A 6,234-nucleotide genomic window follows, 5' to 3' on the forward strand; every position below is an offset into this window, starting at 1 on the left:
GGGCCGGGGTGTGGATGACTGACTTGTTTGGGTTTTGTCCACATTGGAGCTGTCACAAATGCAATTGCTGGAGACATTCGCAGGCAGGGTTTTTATGTAAGGTGCACAATCACGCACTCTGCCCTTACTCTGGGGTGAACGGAGGCGTGGGAGAGCGTGGCCAGCTTCGCGGGAGTGTCTGGCGCAGGGCTGGCGTCTCGCGTCCCCACCAGGGGTGAGTGGGGTCCCAGCCTCCACCGTGCCCACTGATGGGTGTGGGTGTGAGGTGCAGGACTTCCCAGAGGGAGGGTCAGAGCCTGCACGGGTAGAGAGCAGGGCAGTGCAGTGGGCCCAGCACAGGAGGTGTGGGCCCCTGCAGGCTCCCCTGCATACACAGGGCCTCACTAAGTAGCTGAGGCTGGCCGCAAACGCAATCCTCCTGCATCAGCTCTCCCAGGACTGGGGTTAGGAGCCTGCGCCGCCATGCCCGGCTCTGCTCTGCTGTGTGGAGCCCGAGCGGCCACAGAGCACACTCACTATTCTTAGTGGCCAAGATAAATCATACAAACAGTGGCGTCCATTTGTGTATTCTCTCCACAGCAGTTTCATCACCATTGGTAACCGGAAAGTGCACCGGCGGGTGCCGTGGCACGCTTCAACAGTCCCACACAGCGCCACCAGAGAGGGTGTGTGCGCTGGCCTAGCCCGGCACGCAGCTTCCGGGGAGCCAGCAGCTAGGGGTTGACCCCTTGGCTCCAAGGCTGCCACGCTAATCCATTCTAATGTACCCGTTTCTGTTTGCTTTCTCTCGCACCTTAAACCACCTTACGAAAACCAATAAAAAGTTCTTAGGGCAAAAAATCCCTCCGAACATGGTTATTTAATCCTTAGGCCTTGACAAACAGAGCTCAGTTCCTATTTTACATCTCTGGATCTTTTTGAACCCTTGGAGGCGATTTGATGAAATTTAAGAAGTCAGTAAGACGAGAGCACCCATCGGATGTGGACAGGCTGCCTGCTCACAGAACGAACCCTCTTCACCGCCCTCGTGAGCCGACTGCCAAGGGGCTCCAGCGCAGGCGAGGCGCCTCTCCTTGGGCACAGGTGTCCTGCAGCCTCAGGAGGCCTCCTGGAGGGCAAGTCAGCTGGCCATGGGTGCGCTGGTTCTGATCGGGAACAGCGAGGAAGCCGAGGCGGGAGAGGAGGCGCCAAGGACCCACACTCCACTCGCTTTTGGTTTCAACTGAATAGAGTATACAGTGGGTATTTGTTTTTGTCTTTTTAAAGGAGGCACTGAACTTGGACCTCTTAGACATGCAACTCAGTGACTGCTCAAGATCAGAGAAAAACATAAGCCATGATGCCAGGAGATGCCCCTGATCCCTGCAGCCAGTGCCAGGAAGTGCCCCTGACTCGTAGTCTTCCTGAAGAAACCACCAACATTTTAGGTCTCAAGATTCAGACAAATTAACCAAGTATCACAAGAGAATGAAAAATGTCCAAACACACAAGAGAGAAAGGACCACGAATCACTATGGAAACAAACAAGCAAAACAACAGCATTCTCAGACATTCAAGTTCTATGTAGTCACATACACAAGTGCTGATGTAAGATTCCTAATACAATGCACATTTATTTTATAAATTTAGAACACAAAAGGAAGATATAGCATAACTACACACACACACACACACACACACACACACACACACACACACACACACATTTATGGTACCAGGGATGGAACCCAGGGGAATTTCATCTGAACTATGCTCCCAGCCCTATTTTTTATTCTTTATTTTGAAACAGGGTCTCACTGAGTTGCAAAGGCCTTGCTAAGTAGTAGGTGAGGCTGGCCACAAACTGCAATCCTCCTGTCTCAGCCTCCCAAATGCTGGGATTACAAGCGTGCGCCACCACGTCTGGCTCTAGTATAACTATTGATCAAGAAAATTAAAATAGTCCAGGAAGATTTAAAGAGAAGAAAATAAAACTTCTAAAAATAAAAACATATGCTATTGAATAAAAATCCAATAAGAAAAAAGGCACTATTAGGAAGAAAATGGCTGGAACTCTTTTATTGTTGATGAAAGACATACACACGCAATTAAGGTGAGCGCATCTACTATACACCAAGAGAATAAGTAAATGGAACAGAAAGACAGCATCCTGGCACACACGTAATCCCAGGATTTGGGAGGCTGAGACAGGAAGATTGCAGGTTTGTAGCCAGCCTCAGCAATTTATTGAGACCCTCGCAATTTATTGAGACCCTCGCAATTTATTGAGACCCTGATTTAAAATTTAAAAAAGGCTAGAGGTATATCTGGGGTAAAATGCCCCTGAGTTTAATTCCCAGTACAAGGAAGGAAGGGAGGGAGGGAGGGAGACAGGCAGGCAGGCTAGCCTAGTGCCATGCATCTGTAATCTCAGTACTTGGGAGGCTGAAACAGGAAGATTGCATATTTGAGGTCAGCCTCAGCAACTTAGCAGGATCCTGTTTCTAAATAGAAAAATAAAAAGGGCTGGGATGTAGCTTGGAGGTAGAATGATCCTAGGTTCAATCTCTAGTTACAAAAAAAACCTATACAATAACAAAAAAAGTTCCTAAACTTAGGAAAAAGATCTCCCATCTAGGAAGATGACCAGAGAGGAGACATCTCTGCGGCAATGTAGAAGCCACAGGCAATAGAAGACATGTCCAAGGAAACCAAAGAAAATCACCCACCCCCTACCTGCCTACCTGCAGGCCCCCAAAACAAACAAACAAACAAACAAGAAATGAGTGTCTTTCAGGAGTACAATAAATGAAGACAGTTAATTTGAATAAGCCTTTGAAGAGCTATTCATGAGCAGAACTTCTAAAAGACAGACTTCAAGAGGAAGGTCAACAGCAGGGCGTGGTGGCACATGCTTGTGATCCCAGCATTCAGGAGGCTGAGACAGGAGGATCACAGTTCACGGACAGCCTCAGCTACTTAGTGAAGTCCTCTGCAACTCAGTGAAACCCTGTTTCAAAATAAGGAATAAAAAAAAATATTCTGGATATTAGTCCCCTATCAGTGGTGGCTGGTAAAGATCTCCCATTCTGTAGGCTTCCTCTTTAAGTTGTTGATGGTTTCCTTTGATGAGAAGAAACTTTTGAGTTTGATGTTATCCCACAAGTTAACACTTGCTTTAATTTCCTGAGCTTTGGAGGTTTTGTTGAGAAAGTTACTGCCTGTGCCAATATTTTGTAGTGTTGAACCTATGCTTTCCTCTACTAACTTCACAGTCTCAGGTCTAATTTCTAAGTCTTTGATCCATTTTGAGTTGATTTCTGTGCATGGCATGGTTACCCGGGACAATCATTGTTTTTTTTTGCTGGGAGGGGGGAAGGGAAAACAGGGGCCGAAGGGGGAAGAGGGCATCAAGTATAGTTTAAATGTATACCATTTATGTTCAATAAAATATTAAAATAAAATAAAATAAAAATAATTTAAAAAAATAGGGCAGAGGGTGTAGCTTGGAGGTTGAATGCCCCTGGGTTCCATCCCCAGGCCCAAAAAAATTAAAAAAAATTAAAAAAAACGGAGGTCAAGCTGGGCGTGGTGGTGCACGTTTGTAATCCCCGCGCTTGGGAGGCTGAGACAGGAGGATCGCACGAGTTCGAAGCTAGCCTCAGATACTTAGAGAGGCTTTCAGCAACTTAGTGAGACCCTGTTTCCAAATAAAATTTAAAAAGGTCTGGGGTATATAGCCTGGAGGTAGAAAGCCTCTGGGTTCCAGCCCCAGTACCACACACAAAAAAGGGAGAACAAAGATGCCGAGAAAAAAAGGGACTAGAGGGGCATTAGGAGAACATGCCCAAGACCAAGTTCTGGCTTCCGCGGCCACGGCGCTGAGGTGGCCGGGTGGAGCACCTGCGGCTCTGTCGGTGCCCTTTCTAGCAATGTCCGGCTCCAGCTCACGGGCCTCCAGCCTCAGGCTCACGGTACTGGGATGGCGGGCCTGTGCCAGCGCACCGGGCCAGCCTTTCTTCTTCCCGCTGGAGTTGTTGAGGGAGGGACTGCCCATCTGATACCGCAAGCTGCGTTTTCAGCTGACCAGACAAATGTCACCAATTTTGAGTTTTCACTTGAGTTGAAAACACTTTCTAATTTCCCCTTTTTACCTCTTCATTGACCTATGGGCTATTTCAAAGTATGACACAAATTTAAGTTAGTTTGTGGCCCAGAATATGGTCTTTCTCGGCAGATGTTTCTACCTGATTGCCCTTGAAAGAACATGTCGTTTGCCGCTGTCGGGCGGGTGACTGCAAATGCTAACTAGACCAGGGGTGGGGTGATAGATTCTTCAGTTCGCGATTGTGACAGATTTTTTATGTGCTTGTCCTGTTAGTTACTGGAAGACAATGCCGTCTCCAGCTGTACTTGTGGATTTGACTATTCTCCTTACGATTCTATCAGTGTTTGCTTATGTAGTTTGAAGCTCTGGTGCTGGGCACATAACCATGTAGCACTGACACTTCACCTTGTTGAACTGATACCTTTTTTAATTCCATAGTAAGACTTTCTCTAAAATCTATTTGCCTGATATTTATATAGCCACTCTAGCATTCTTTTGCTGAACATGTGCTTTCCCCCTTTGTCTTTATATTTAATGGGCTCCTTATAGGCAGCATAATCATGGACCTCGCTCCTTTATTCAGTCTAGCAATCTCTGCCTTTTAATTGGTGGAGTTGAAACCATTTGCATTTACTATAATTACGTGTATGGTCGGGTTTAGTGTGCTGCAGTTTGTCCTCTATTTGTTCCATCTGTTCAATGTTCCTCTTTTCATACCTCTGTCTTCTCCTGGGTTGATTACTTAAAATTTTTATTGGTCATAATAACTATACATGAAGTTATACATAGTTAACTATGATGCATCATGACATATTTGTATATACACATTCCATAATTTGATCAATTTTTGGCACTGGGGATTAAACCAAGGGCATTCTACCTCTGAGCTACACTCCCAGCCCTTTCTATCTTTTGTTTTGAAACAGGGTCTCTCTCGGTTGCTGAGGCTGTCCTCATTCTATTTTGTGGCTGAATAAAACTCGGTATTTTATTTTCTTTGTCCATCACCTGTTGACAGACACTGAGGATGGCTCCGTAACAATGTCGTTAGCCATGCTGCTGGAAACACGGGCATGCACGGGTCACTGTAATACGCTTCCATTCTTGTGGACACACCACAAGAAGTGGTGTAGCTGATCCTGTGGTGACCCATTCTTAGTCTTTGCGGGAACCCTATTGACTTCCAACAGGGTGGCTGGAATGCCGATTCCCACCAACAGTGTGCAAGTCTTCCTTTCCCAGCCTCCTTTTCAGCATTTGTTGGTACTTGTATTCTTTCTGATCGCCATTCTAGCTGCAGTGAGAAGAATCTTACTGTGGTTTGGTTTGCATTTCCCTGACGGCCAAAGATGTTCGTGTTGGTTAGAGTTTCGTTATCATGACCAAAGCATCTGGAAAGAACGAGCTGGAGGAGGACTTACTTGGCTAATGGCTTTGCGTCCACAGTCGGCTGGACCTGAGCAAGGTGAAGCACCGTGGTGGTCTGGCGAGGGAGGGAGTGCCTCAGCTCACGAGTGTGTGAAGTGGAGAGGGGCTGGACAGTCCAGAGGGTGGAGAAGCCAGTGACAGGAGCTGGGAGCCGCTGCACAGCCCAACCAGGGCAGTGGTGAACACGTTTACATGTATTTGTTGGTCATTTGTACTCTTCTTTGGAAAAATGTCTGTTTAGTTCATTTGCCCATTTATAGTTTTCTTGGTGTTAAGTATCTTAAGTTCTCTATAAATTCTGGATATTAATCCTCCCAAAGAGTAGCTAGCAAAGGTTTTCTTCCATTCTGTGGACTATCTCTCTCAATCAATCTTCCTCCCTCCCTCCATCTCTCTCTCCCTCCTTCCTTTTTTCCTCATTTTCTTTGCTGTGCAGAAAGGACAGTGTTGCTCTTTTTGCTCAGAATTTCTTTGGCTATTCTGAGTCTTTTATTCTCCCATATAAATTTTAGGGCTTTTTCTGGTTCTGTGAAGAGTGTCATTGGTATTTTGATGGGGATTGTATTGACCCTACAGATCACTTTTGCTAACATGGCCATTTTAACAACATGAATTCTGCCTATCCATGATCTCGGGACATCTTTTCATCTTCTAGTATCTTCCTTTTTCAGCATTCTGTACTTTTCATTGTAGAGGTCTTTTACCTCTTGTTAGCTTCT

Source organism: Muscardinus avellanarius, assembly GCF_963383645.1.
Source record: "Muscardinus avellanarius genome assembly, chromosome: 1".
NCBI lineage: Eukaryota > Metazoa > Chordata > Mammalia > Rodentia > Gliridae > Muscardinus > Muscardinus avellanarius.